At 38.7% G+C, this 14,602-nt stretch overlaps 1 pseudogene; it reads right to left on the bottom strand.

Moving 5' to 3' along the window:
- Positions 1–12,184: 12,184 nt before the first annotated feature.
- LOC113078221 (uncharacterized) lies at positions 12,185–13,859 on the bottom strand (annotated as a pseudogene).
- Between the last annotated feature and the right edge of the window lie 743 nt (positions 13,860–14,602).

The raw sequence follows: 14,602 nt of genomic DNA, 5'->3' as shown, positions 1-14,602 counted from the left end.
AGTTGTTATAACTCAGGCATAAAATGTCCGATCTTGCCCCAAACTTCACATGTGTGATAAGAGTCCTGGCTTGAACACATCTGAAGGCCAATATTCCATTATAACGATAGCGCCACCTGCTGGCAACAGGAAGATTGGCACACATATGGAATAAACTTTGATATATGCACTTATATTTATGAGTTTAAACGCATATTTCTCACCGTTCACCTTTTACTAAAGCCACACGATGGCGGTGAGCCCGGGTGCGAGGGCCCGTTTCATCGCTGCTTGCAGCTTTAATTAGGGCCCGAGCACCGATGGTTGAGGACCCTCTTGGAATTCTCCGTTATTATTATTATTATTTATTATTATTATTCTTCTTCTCTAAGATGAATCGCATTTTTGAGGGCCAAACATGTTCGAAAAGTCATGAAACTTTGCACACACCTCAGAACTGGCGAAAATTTACGTCTGATATGGGTTTCAGAAGTGGGTGTGGCAAAATGGCTCACAGCGCCACCTATACACGTTCAACGGTGTGCGCCTCGAGCTACGTTTCACGTACATGTATGAAAATCGTATACACATGTAACTCTCCATACCTACAAAAAAGTCTCTTGGAGCAAAATCCGAAACCCAACAGGAAATCGGTTATTTTTAATATTATGAGCAAATTTTGTGTCATTTTTGTCATTTCCATGCGTTGTATTTTAACGAACTCCTCCTAGAGATTTATTCAGATCAACACCAAATTTGGTATGCCTAATCTAAAGGCCTTTGCGATGTTAAATTGCGAAGCTTTTGAGTTTTCGTTAAGGCGTGTGTGTGGCGGCCTGGCGAATTTCGATGATTCGCCATGAAACAGGAAGTTGCTATAACTCAGACATACAATGACCAATCTCCCCCAAACTTCACATGTTTGATGAGTCTCCTGACCTGAACAGATTGACATGCCCATATTCAGTTATAGTCATAGCGCCACCTATTGGCAACAGGAAGTGACATATTTACACTGCGATGAACTACTCCTAGTAGAAATTTTTGACATCAATGTATTTTTTTGTGGTCAGTCTAATCTAAAGGCCTGTGCGATGTTAAGTTTTGAAGATCTTGAGTTTTCGTTAAAAGGCGTGTCCATGGCGCCATGTCAAAGTTCGATGTCTCGCCATGGGAATAAATGTTGTTAACTCAGGCATAAAATGTCCGATCTTCCCCAAACTTCACATGTGTGATAAGAGTCCTGCCTGAACACATCTGAAGGCCAAAATTCCATCAGGTGGCAAAATGGCTCGATTAGCGCCACCTATACATTTTCAACGGAGTGCGCCTCGAGCTATGTTTCACGTACATGTACAAAAATCGGTAAACACATGTAACACACCAATACCTACAAAAAAGTCTCTTGGTACGAAATCCGAATCCCAACAGGAAGTCGGTTATTTTTAATTTTCTCTGCAAAATTGGCGTTGTTTTTGCCATTTTCAGGGGTTGTACTTTAACGAACTCCTCCTAGAGATTTATTCAGATCAACACCAAACTTGGTCAGTGTAATCTAAAGCCCTTTGCGATGTTAAATTGCGAAGATCTTTAGTTTTCGTTAAAGGGCGTGTCCATGGCGCCTGGACAAATTTCGATTGTTTCGCCATGAAAAAGGAAGTGCTATAACTCAGACATACAATGTCCAATCCGCCCCAAACTTCACATTTTTAATAAGACTTCTGCCCTAACAATCTACATGCCAATATTCAGTTATAGTCATAGCGCCACCTATTGGCAACAGGAAGTGACATATTTTACACTGCGACAAACTACTCCTAGAATTTTTATGACATCAATGTATTTTTTGGTCAGTCTAATCTAAAGGCCTGTGCAATGTTTACTTTGTGAGATCTTGAGTTTTTGTTAAAAGCATGTCCATGTCGCCATGACAAAATTTGATGTCTCGCCACAGCAAGAGAAGTTGTTGTAACTCAGGCATAAAATGTTCAATCTTCCCAAACTTCACATGTGTGATAAGAGTCCTGGCTTGAACACATCTGAAGGCCAATATTCCATTATAATGATAGCGCCACCTGCTGCAATAGGAAGATTGGCACATATATGGAATAAACTTTGATATATTGCACTTATATTTATGAGTTTAATGCATATTCTCAACGTTCACCTTTTTACTAAAGCCACACGATGGCGGTGAGCCGGGTGCGAGGGCCCGTTCATCGTCTGCTTGCAGCTTTAATTAGGGCTCAAGCCTGGAGGGCGAGAGCCCTATTGTTTTCCTTAGGATTATTTTTTTTTTTTTTTTTTTTATTCTTCTAATTTTTTTCTAAGGTTTCGGGGGGCTTTTGGGGTCCTTAACATGCTCAAAAACTCTTGAAAAATTGGCACACACCTTTGGAACCTGCGGCCATAGGGCCGGGCAGAGTCTGATACACGGGCGTGGCACAGGGGCTCTAACAGCGCCCCCTGTCAGTACCGAGGGCCATATATCATGCATACTTGCACGGTATACATATGAAACTTGGTACATATATATAACTCATCAAACCAAACAACTTTCACACTGCATGTCATAAGCTCCGCCCAACAGGAAGTTGGCTATTTAGGGTTTTATGAAAAACACATGCTCTGGAATTTGATATACTCCTCTGAGGAACTCCACCCGTTCACCTCAAAACTCGGTGAACACGATCTCAAGACATTGGGGATGCTAAATTGCGAAGAGATTTTTGATATCTCGAACGGTTTGCCCGTGGCGAGGCGTTGAAATTATGGCCGAGAAATGAGAAACAGGAAATGTATAATAACATCCACATACATTTGCTGAATTTGATCAAACTTAATTGGTTTGTTCGCTGTATGATACCGATCGTATATATGTGCTTTTAGGAGTCAAAGTTATAGCGCCACCAACTGGCAGCAGGAAGTGAATAATTTTCAGAACGCTTTGAATTCAGCATCTTATTTTTACTTGATTTGCTTCAAACTTCATCAGAATAATGACAAAACACGGCCGAAGACAATCTGTCGTGGGGATATTTATATCTAATATAGTGTTGCCATGGCAACGTGTCAAACTTGAATGTTCTGTTCTGGTGATTTTTAGGCAGATAACTAGCTCAGATTTACATGAAACTCGAAACAGATATCAGTATTAAAGATAGCTAGACCATGGCAAAAGCTTTTTAAAAGGGCGTGGAAGAGGCACTCTATAGCGCCACCTTTTGTCAAAAGTGGGGGGATTAGTTTTAGCTACAGACACCAAACTTGGTACATAAATTGTTCTTATCAAGACGGACAACTTTCTAATTCGCAGTCATAAGCTACGACCAACAGGAAGTTGGCTATTTTGACTTGAATATGGATTTTTGGGAATTTTCTTTTGTGAATTAATGCATACTCCTCCCAGGGGAAGTACACTATACACACCAAACTTTGTCTACATAAGAAAAACCATTGAGGAACTTAAATTGCGAACGGATTTTGGTTAGCTTGAACGGTTTTGTCGGTGGTGAATTTTTGAAATGACAGTAAAAAGGGAAACATTAATTGTCTTGTATGTTTAAATTGCAGCTTCCAAACACTTCAAAGCATTTTTTCATACAAAGATCAAATCATTCAGAGGAAATATGCATTAGTTTCACGACTTTACAACACTGTATGGATAAAAGAAAATTAAAAAACTGTCAGACTTCTCAACTGACATGATCTCACTCTGGCCACCCTGTCTGTGTGAGGGAAGGGAGGGGGAGAGGGAGGGGGAGTGTGAGGGGGTTGGTGACTGTGACAGTGTGTGTGGACTGTAGGGAGGGGCTGTCTGGCAGAGAGAGAGAGAGAGAGAGACCTAATAATCCCTTTAATAATCAGGAAAAAAAAATCTGTATTTTAAATTGTTATTGTTTTTGTTGTTGCTAATGGTGGTGTTTTTTCCTTTCATTACAGGTTAAGAAATCTCTTAGGCCTTATCCTTTTCTGACAGTTTTAGGGATTTAAAAACATCCTAAGAACCCTAATTGTGCTGCAAATAATAATTTCAAACTCATTTGATACTGACCTATGACAACCTGTGACGTGACATGACATTTATTAATCTCATGGATGTAACAGTAAAACTCTTCAACTGACAGATAAAGCTGCAATGCAAGCAAAACTATTTCACAAATGCTTATAGGTCATTAAAATCATTACAAAACACTAATACATTATTTAAGGATTTGGTAACACTGTAAAATAATGTCTAATTTGTTAACATTAGTATATATGCAATGGTAACACTTTATAATAATTGCACTCATTAGCTAAGCATTAGTAAATAGTTCATGATTATAAAGCCTTTTCCCTTAATAATAGTCATTATTAAGCAGTAATACATCTATAAATAAATTGTTCTTGGTTTAAAAGCACATATATTACAAAGGAGATTAAAGTCTCAGTTGTCTTATAAAAATAAATAAATAAACACAACCCAGTTTGATTCAGAATTCAGAAATATTTATTTCAAGAAGCAATAAAAGGAAACTGTACACTTGAATAGCTTTTATGCGATTCTTGAAGGATTAGCATCACCTCCTCTTGTAAGATGGTATGAGGAATATATCTTCGAGATTGTACCGCCGCTCCCTATATTCATATTATGCAGTCTTCGTAGGGCACCAACTCCCAGAGGGGCACCATCCCAGTTGCTCAAAAAAACAAAACAAAAAACATGCGCCATTCTCCCATCCGCGCTCGCGACCGCTCACACCCTCATGTTTGCGGCTGAATGTTCGTAATTTGATGGATGGACATCTATGCCTGGGTATAGGACATCAGCAATCCGGCACAGAGAAAAGAAAACTAAAGAAAATAAAACAGGCATAAAGTTGTCTTGACATTGGACTTTCTAGAGTCTCAAATTTAGGGCCGGTCTCTAAAGTTACATGTGATATTGTTATACACTTTTCTAACGTCAGTAGCATTTGAAGAGAATGACTTACAGTCATAAAAACAACTGTAATTGTTCATCTAGGTGACAGCTATAATGCACAATTAAATGAATGTTTTATATTTATTACAACAAACTGTAAGTCATATGAAAATTATGCTACTTTTTCACATGGGCTCAAATGCAAATTTGAAGCTCAATAGCATTTGAGAAGAAAGACTTGCAGTCATAAAACAATTGTAATGTGTTCATATAGGTGTCAGCTACAATGCACACCTTATACATTTTTTATAGATATTAAAATAAAGTGTTACTAAAGTTATATATATTGTTCTGTGTATGTGATTTCAAAGTCTAGATTGGTCGGATTAACCCTTTAACTGCCGCATCCCTTAAAACTTGATTGTCAGAGGGTTACTGTAAATGCTTATGCCCGCTGGGCACAGTTATCCTGATGCCACCGGGGTGGCGTTGCCACTGATGGCTTGAGCCCGACATCGCTGCTTGCAGCTATATTTATTATTATTATTCTTCTTCTCCAAAATGAATCGCATTTTTGAGGGGCCTAAACATGCTCGAAAAGTCATGAAACTTTGCACACACCTCAGAACTGGCGAAAATTTACGTCTGATATGGGTTTCAGAAGTGGGTGTGGCAAAATGGCTCAACAGCGCCACCTATACACGTTCAACGGTGTGCGCCTCGAGCTACGTTTCATGTACATGTATGAAAATCGGTATACACATGTAACTCTCCAATACCTACAAAAAAGTCTCTTGGAGCAAAATCCGAAAACCCAACAGGAAGTCGGTTATTACTAATATTATGAGCAAATTTTGTGTCATTTTTGTCATTTCCATGCGTTGTATTATAACGAACTCCTCCTAGAGATTCATTCAGATCAACACCAAATTTGGTATGCCTAATCTGAAGCCTTTGCGATGTTAAATTGCGAAGCTTTTGAGTTTTCGTTAATGGGCGTGTCCGTGGTGGCCTGGCGAATTTCGATGATTCGCCATGAAACAGGAAGTTGCTATAACTCAGACATACAATGACCAATCTGCCCCAAACTTCACATGTTTGATGAGACTCCTGACCTGAACAGATTGACATGCCCATATTCAGTTATAGTCATAGCGCCACCTATTGGCAACAGGAAGTGACATATTTTACACTGCGATGAACTACTCCTAGAAATTTTATGACATCAATGTATTTTTTGTGGTCAGTCTAATCTAAAGGCCTGTGCGATGTTAAGTTGTGAAGATCTTGAGTTTTCGTTAAAAGGCGTGTCCATGGCGCTGTCACGAAGTTCGATGTCTCGCCATGGGAATAAAAGATGTTATAACTCAGGCATAAAATGTCCGATCTTCCCCAAACTTCACATGTGTGATAAGAGTCCTGGCCTGAACACATCTGAAGGCCAAAATTCCATCAGGTGTGGCAAAATGGCTCGATAGCGCCACCTATACACTTTCAACAGAGTGCGCCTCGAGCTATGTTTCACGTACATGTACAAAAATCGGTATACACATGTAACACACCAATACCTACAAAAAAGTCTCTTGGTACGAAATCCGAATCTCAACAGGAAGTCGGTTATTTAGAATTTTCTCTGCAAAACTGGCGTTGTTTTTGCCATTTTCAGGGGTTGTACTTTAACGAACTCCTCCTAGAGATTTATTCAGATCAACACCAAACCTGGTCAGTGTAATCTTAAGCCCTTTGCGATGTTAAATTGCGAAGATCTTTAGATTTCGTTAAAGGGCGTGTCCATGGTGGCCTGACAAATTTCGATGTTTCGCCATGAAAAAGGAAGTTGCTGTAACTCAGACATACAATGTCCAATCTGCCCCAAACTTCACATGTTAGATAAAACTTCTGCCCTTAACAGATCTACATGCCCACATTCAGTTATAGTCATAGCGCCACCTATTGGCAACAGGAAGTGACATGTTTTACGCTGCGACAAACTACTCCTATTATTTTTTTGAGATTAACATATATTTTGTGGTCAGTCTAATCTAAATGCCTGTGCAATGTTAACTTTTGGAGATCTTGAGTTTTTGTTAAAGGGCGTTTCCATGGCGCCATGACAAAATTTGATGTCTTGCCACAGCAAGAGAAGTTGTTGTAACTCAAGTATAAAATGTTCAGTCTTCCCCAAACTTCACATGTTTGATAAGAGTCCTGGCCTGAACACATCTGAAGGCCAATATTCCATTATAATGATAGCGCCACCTGCTGGCAACGGTAAGATTGGCACATATATGGGATATACTTTGATATATTCCACTTATATTTAGGACATTAAATGCATATTTCTCAACGTTCACCTTTTACTAAAGCCACACGATGGCGGTGAGCCCGGGTGCGAGGGCCCGTTCATCGCTGCTTGCAGCTTTAATTATTATTCTTCTTCTTCTTCTTCTTCTTCTTCTCCCGAATGAATCGCATTTTTGAGGGCTTTAACATGCTCAAAAAGTCATGAAACTTTGCACACTCGTCAAACCTGGTGAAAATTTTCGTCTGATATAGGATTCAGAAGAGGGTGTGGCAAAATGGCTCGACAGCGCCACCTATACCAAGAAAATCAACAGCCTTCCAGCTATGTTTCACGTACATGCACGAAAATTGGCACACATATGTAACACACCAATACCTACAAAAAAGACTCTTGGAGCGAAATTCTAAACCCAACAGGAAGTCGGATATTTTTAATATTATGAGCATATTTTGTGTAATTTTGGTCATTTCCATGTGTTGTATTTTAACGAACTCCTCCTAGAGAGTTCTTCAAATCAACACCAAATTTGGTATGCCTAATCTAAAGGCCTTTGCGATGTTAAATTGCGAAGATCCTGACTTTTCGTTGAAGGGCGTGTCCGTGGCGGCCTGGCGAATTTCGATGATTCGCCATGAAAAATGAAGTTGCTATAACTCACACATACAATGAACAATCTGCCCCAAACTTCACATGTTTGATGAGACTCCGAACCTGAACAGATTGACATGCCCATATTCAGTTATAGTCATAGCGCCACCTATTGGCAACAGGAAGTGACATATTTTACGCTGCGACGAACTACTCCTAGAAATTTTATGACATCAATGTCTTTTTTGTGGTCAGTTTAATCTAAAGGCCTGTGCGATGTTCAGTTGTGAAGATCTTGAGTTTTCGTTAAAAGGCGTGTCCATGGCGCCGCGATGAAGTTCGATGTCTCGCCATGCGAATAAAAGATGTTATAACTCAGGCATAAGATGTCCGATCTTCCCCAAACTTCACATGTGTGATAAGAGTCCTGGCCTGAACAGATCTTCAGGCCAATATTCCACCGGGTGTGGCAGAATGGCTCTATAGCGCCACCTATACACTTTCAACGGAGTGCGCCTCGAGCTATGTTTCACGTACATGTACAAAAATTGGTACACACATGTAACACTCCAATACCTACAAAAAAGTCTCTTGGTACGAAATCCGGATCCCAACAGGAAGTCGGTTATTTTTAATTTTCCCTTCAAAATTGCTGTTGTTTTTGCCATTTTCAGGGGTTGTACTTTAACGAACTCCTCCTAGAGATTTATTCAGATCAATACCAAACTTGGTCAGTGTAATCTAAAGCCTTTTGCAATAATAAATTGCGAAGGACTTGAGGTTTCGTTAAAGGGCGGGTCCATGGCGGCCTGACAAATTTCGATGTTTCGCCATGAAAAAGGAAGTTGCTGTAACTCAGACATACAATGTCCAATCTGCCCCAAACTTCAAATGTTGGATAAGACTCTTGACCTGAACAGATCTACATGCCAATATTCAGTTATAGTCATAGCGCCACCTATTGGCAACAGGAAGTTAAATATTTTACACTGCGACAAACTACTCCTAGAAATGTTATGACATCAATGTCTTTTTTGTGGTCAGTCTAATCTAAAGACCTGTGTGATGTTTAGTTGTGAAGATCTTGAATTTTTGTTAAAAGGCGTGTCCATGGCGCCGTTATGAAGTTCAATGTCTCGCCACGGGAATAAAAGATGTTATAACTCAGGCATAAAATGTCCGTTCTTGCCCAAACTTCACATGTGTGATAAGGGTCCTGGCCTAAACAGATCTGAAGGCCAATATTCCATAGAGTGTGGCAAAATGGCTCGATAGCGCCACCTATACACTTTCAACGGAGTGCGTATACACTTTAAACGGAGTGCGCCTCGAGCTATGTTTCACGTACATGTACAAAAATTGGTACACACATGTAACACTCCAATACCTACAAAAAAGTCTCTTGGTACGAAATCCGGATCCCAACAGGAAGTCGGTTATTTTGAATTTTCCCTGCAAAATTGGTGCTGTTTTTGCCATTTTCAGGGGTTGTACTTTAACGAACTCCTCCTAGAGATTTATTCAGATCAACACCAAACTTGGTCAGTGTAATCTAAAGCCATTTGCGATGTTAAATTGCGAAGGACTTGAGGTTTCGTTAAAGGGCGTGTCCATGGCGGCCTGACAAATTTCGATGTTTCGCCATAAAAAGGAAGTTGCTGTAACTCAGACATACAATGTCCAATCTGCCCCAAACTACACATGTTGGATAAGACTCTTGACCTGAACAAATCTACATGCCAATATTCAGTTATAGTCATAGCGCCACCTATTGGCAACAGGAAGTGACATATTTTACACTGCGACAAACTATTTCCAGAAATGTTATGACATCAATGTCTTTTTTGTGGTCAGTCTAATCTAAAGACCTGTGTGATGTTTAGTTGTGAAGATCTTGAGATTATGTTAAAAGGCGTGTCCATGGCGCCGCGACGAAATTCGATGTCTCGCCATGGGAATAAAATATGTTATAACTCAGGCATAAAATGTCCGATCTTCCCCAAACTTTAAATGTGTGATAAGGGTCCTGGCCTGAACAGACATGAAGGCAAATATTCCATTGGGTGTGGCAAAATGGCTCGATAGCGCCACCTATACACATTCAACGGAGTGCGCCTCGAGCTATGTTTCACGTACATGTACAAAATTGGTACACACATGTAACACTCCAATACCTACAAAAAAGTCTCTTGGTACGAAATCCGGATCCCAACAGGAAGTCGGTTATTTTGAATTTTCCCTACAAAATTGGTGTTGATTTTGCCATTTTCAGGGGTTGTACTTTAACGAACTCCTCCTAGAGATTTATTCAGATCAACACCAAACTTGGTCAGTGTAATCTAAAGCCATTTGCGATGTTAAATTGCGAAGGACTTGAGGTTTCGTTAAAGGGCGTGTCCATGGCGGCCTGACAAATTTCGATGTTTCGCCATGAAAAAGGAAGTTGCTGTAACTCAGACATACAATGTCCAATCTGCCCCAAACTTCACATGTTGGATGAGACTCTTGACCTGAACAGATCTACATGCCCATATTCAGTTATAGTCATAGCGCCACCTATTGGCAACAGGAAGTGACATATTTTACACTGCGACAAACTACTCCTAGAGATTTTATGACATCAATGTCTTTTTTGTGGTCAGTCTAATCTGAAGGACTGTGCAATGTTAACTTGTGGAGATCTTGAGTTTTTGTTAAAGGGCGTGTCCATGGCGCCGTGACGAAGTTCGATGTCTCGCCATGGGAATAAAAGATGTTTTAACTCAGGCATAAAATGTCCAATCTTGCCCAAACTTCACATGTGTGATAAGGGTACTGGCTTGAACACATCTGAAGGCCATTATTCCATTATAACGATAGCGCCACCTGCTGGCAACAGGAAGATTGGCACACATATGGAATAAACTTTGATATATTGCACTTATATTTATGAGTTTAAATGCATATTTCTCAACGTTCACCTTTTTACTAAAGCCACACGATGGCGGTGAGCCCGGGTGCGAGGGCCCGTTCATCGCTGCTTGCAGCTTTAATTTTAGTTGTCTTTTTAAAATGTCTTTTTAGTGAACTTATACAGAATAATGCAGTTGATAACACTTTACAGTTATCCTATGTTAACTTTAGCTACTGCAATAAAAATGAATACTTCTACACCGTTTTTAATTTTGCTTAATATTAGTGTTAAAGTTTAGGTTGCTATGATAATTTAACCATTAATACAAGTGTATTTATAAACTTCAGTAACATTATATTATATTATATTATATTATATTATATTATATTATATTATATTATATTATATTATATTACCCTTTTCACTTATTGTGATAAGTTTACACATTTATTAATATTGTAAATTTAGCATTTATAAAATCATTATTATTATTTATTTGTGTTATATTACCTTGACATTAAATTTCAGTAAACTAATCAGTGCTGACTGGGTGTTTGAGGGAGTGATGTCACTTTTGACATCTTTCTTGCTTCTAACCACTGTAATCAATCTCTCCATATGTTTTCCTCCTTTGGAAAGTCAAATGCTATTGTAGTTTTTTTTTTTCTTTTGCTATTGGAGCAAATGGAAACACAAATGTTTTTGTGGTAGTGTTTACCAGAAGTTTACCCAACTATGACAACTTCTGCTTCTGAGAACCCTGCAGTTGGAAAAGGGGTCCATTATATATTATATTATATTATAATGTAAAAAGTAGATTATATAGTACTCAGAAATGTTTTGATAAAGAATTATTGTAAAGGGTTACCCTGAAGTTTATATATAAGTTTATGTCAGTTTAAGATATTATTTTTAAAAGAGAGCGTTTTCGGTAAGCCCCTCCCCTTGAACGCAGATGAGACAGTGGAAGTTGAGCATCAGTTGCACGGGGAGCGATACTCAGACATCTGTAGGTTTTTTATTGCCATAGAGAAACATTGGAAAATCGAAAATGATAAAACGATGTGTCAACTTGTAACAATGATTCCAGGTATCCTGAGAGGATAGGCAATATAATTTATTCTATTTAATTTCCTAAACCCAAACAAAGTAAAGCCAAAATGTCCCTAAGCATTCAACCCCAATCACAATAAATACAAATTTTATTGTTGTCATACTCTCGTTAATGTCATCTTGTGCTTCAGCAAGGTATATCTCTGGCTAAAACTAACGTTAAAGTTAGTGAGTCCATGCTAAAGTACAAACATAAATAGCGGACTGTTCTCACATCATGTACAGAGTAAGTCAAAAACACAAATTTTAGTGCTTCTCCATATAAAACCGATTAAATGTACAATAATTTAATCGTACTCTGTGATACATGAACAGTGTTGATGCTGCATATTTCTCCTGCTTGCATTGTGATCTGTAAACTCTGGCTTCAAGTTACCCACCATATTTATTTTCAAATATTTTATTTATCCCTCCATGGCATATTTAATTCCCACTTGATGGGAATGGTGGCCTTTCTGTGTCCAAAATGTTTTAAAAACAGGTTTTCCCGCTGACAGCTGTCACTGTAGGAGAGTGAGCAGCTCGGTTTGTTTGTCCGAGGGAGCAAGGGTGGGGCTCTGAATTGTTCATCTGAGCTTGCCTTTGGTTTTAGGCCTAGTTCTTTACACAGCTGATCCATCTTTTCCAGCTCACTGCTTATGCTCAGCACATTAGTATTCATCATCAAAAATGCAGAAGCAGTTTCAGTGGGAATTCTGTAGTTTCTCTCCACTTCCAGGCAGAGAGTACGTCACTGTGCTGGTCCTGGTCCAGCTGTCATGCATCTGGATCCGGGCCAGGTTCAAGAAGTTCTTCATGGTCATACTTTTCATTTCAGTGTGGGTCAGAGGGAGCTGGAGACACTTAGAGATGCAGCATGATGGAGCATGGATCTCTCAATTCTGTGTATGTCAGAGATGTGATGTATCTAAGACCTTCTCAGGACACTCATTAAATGTTGTTAGATTTTCTCCAAAGGTAGCACCTGTTTCCGATTTTTCTTCAGGTGATGAGTTGAATATTTAGCTTTCCTTTTCTTAAGAATGTCCAGCTCCCAACTTGTTGGTGTTGTGTGACTGAGCGTGATTAAGCTCCTGTTCTTCTGCCAGGATCAGGCCCCATTGGCTGTTATGCTGATTCAACCGGGTCTGTGTAGAAGCCAGTTGGAAGCTGTCAGTATTGTAGTAGTACTCTGCGTCTAAGGTTTCCCCCACACAGCGGGCACCCATTTCCTTGAGGCAATGCTCTGTCTGTTCTCCCAGCTCATACTCCTTTACTGCTGTCTTCAGAAACTCATTGCATTTAGAATCATCTGTTTGAATCTAGTTTTTCATTTTCACTAGTGCCAGTCAGAATCTGACATTTTTCATTGTATTTGTCTGACTAGCTTGCAACACGACGGTGTACAGCAATCAATTTCCGTTATCTAGAGGAATAATTACAGAGAAATAAATAGAGCTCCTGAATTACATTTCTTAATCTAAATTTAAATTATTATTTTTTTTTAAACTTATCTTAATTTAAAACAGTCTAGCATTTTACCAGTAAGTCAGAAAAAGAGACACCACAATTTTACTTTGCTCTAGTTATTTATTTAGTCTTATACTTATGTGACAATAGAGAGGTAAAAATGATATATTTGGGACATTGTCCATAATGGTAATGGGCTTTTTGGTTAGCAGAAGCTTAAAGCTAATCAAATATAATTGGAATAGAACAATTTCAACTCAAAAAGTTAAATTAAGTAAATAATAAAAATAATTATTATTTTCATTTTCAAAATAAATCCCCTTCAGAGTGATGTAATACTCCTCTGTACTTTATGTCAAGGTGCAAATATTAATGTCAGGATTTGTTTTATGAGTATGACTGGTTGATGCACATGTTAAAAAAAAAAAATCTACTGTAGTGTTAAATGCAGTGTTTATTGCATCGATCAAGTTACCTTACCTTACCTTTGTACAACCAAACAACAATCCACAATGTTTTGTAGATTACAGTTTGGCTGAAGTTTGCTTTTTTTTACTGTATGTTGTAGTTAAAGTGTGTGTGTGTATGGTTACTATAGGGTTGTGATGGTGAGGCAGTCTTCCCATCGGTTAATCGACATGTGACATCACTGGTAATGCCAGTATCAGCATGGGGGCAGGGGCCTGCCCTCTTTTCCTCACTTTCCTGTGTTACGAAATAGCTTGTAAAAGCTGCATATGCATTTTACTTTCACTTCCAAATAGTGGCAAACAACGTGTAACCAATTAAATGAGAAACAAATGTTTAAAAAAACTTCCAAAATCACCTTAGATAAACAGAAAAGTCAACAGGCTTTTCAAAATCCAAAATATTGCCAAACAAGTGCTTTTGCATTTTTGTTTCTAAGCTCATCGAAAATCGTCCACCATTGTCTTGTCTGTCTCACCTCACTCTTCCCGTCAGTCAGCTCTCCTCACTGGAGATATTAAATCTGATCTGGGATGCGACTGTCGTTCAGCACGCTACATTGAGCAGCCGCATTCAATTTTTAATAGTAGTGTCTGTTCTTTTACCAGGCACGTGCACAGGTAGGGCTCAACCTGTGCAGAGCACATGCCCTTTTTGCCCTTATACTCCAAGGTGCCCTTTTTATTTTTTTTTTATTTTTTTTTTTAATCATTGCTATTGGTCACCCTTTACGTCTGTTTTACAAATATTTAGCAATATGAAAATTCTTAAAACGATAAATAAATATTAAATTAAATAAATATCTTGTTGTTTGAATAAGTACTACTAAACACTATGTCTTTATAGGCTCATATTTTATTTATTTAATGTCTGACTGACTCACTGACTGAGACATGTGGGA

The sequence above is a fragment of the Carassius auratus genome, unplaced genomic scaffold, assembly GCF_003368295.1.
Source record: "Carassius auratus strain Wakin unplaced genomic scaffold, ASM336829v1 scaf_tig00024682, whole genome shotgun sequence".
Lineage (NCBI taxonomy): Eukaryota > Metazoa > Chordata > Actinopteri > Cypriniformes > Cyprinidae > Carassius > Carassius auratus.
The sequence above is the reverse complement of the archived record's forward strand: the minus strand, read 5'-3'. Positions and strand labels throughout refer to the sequence as shown.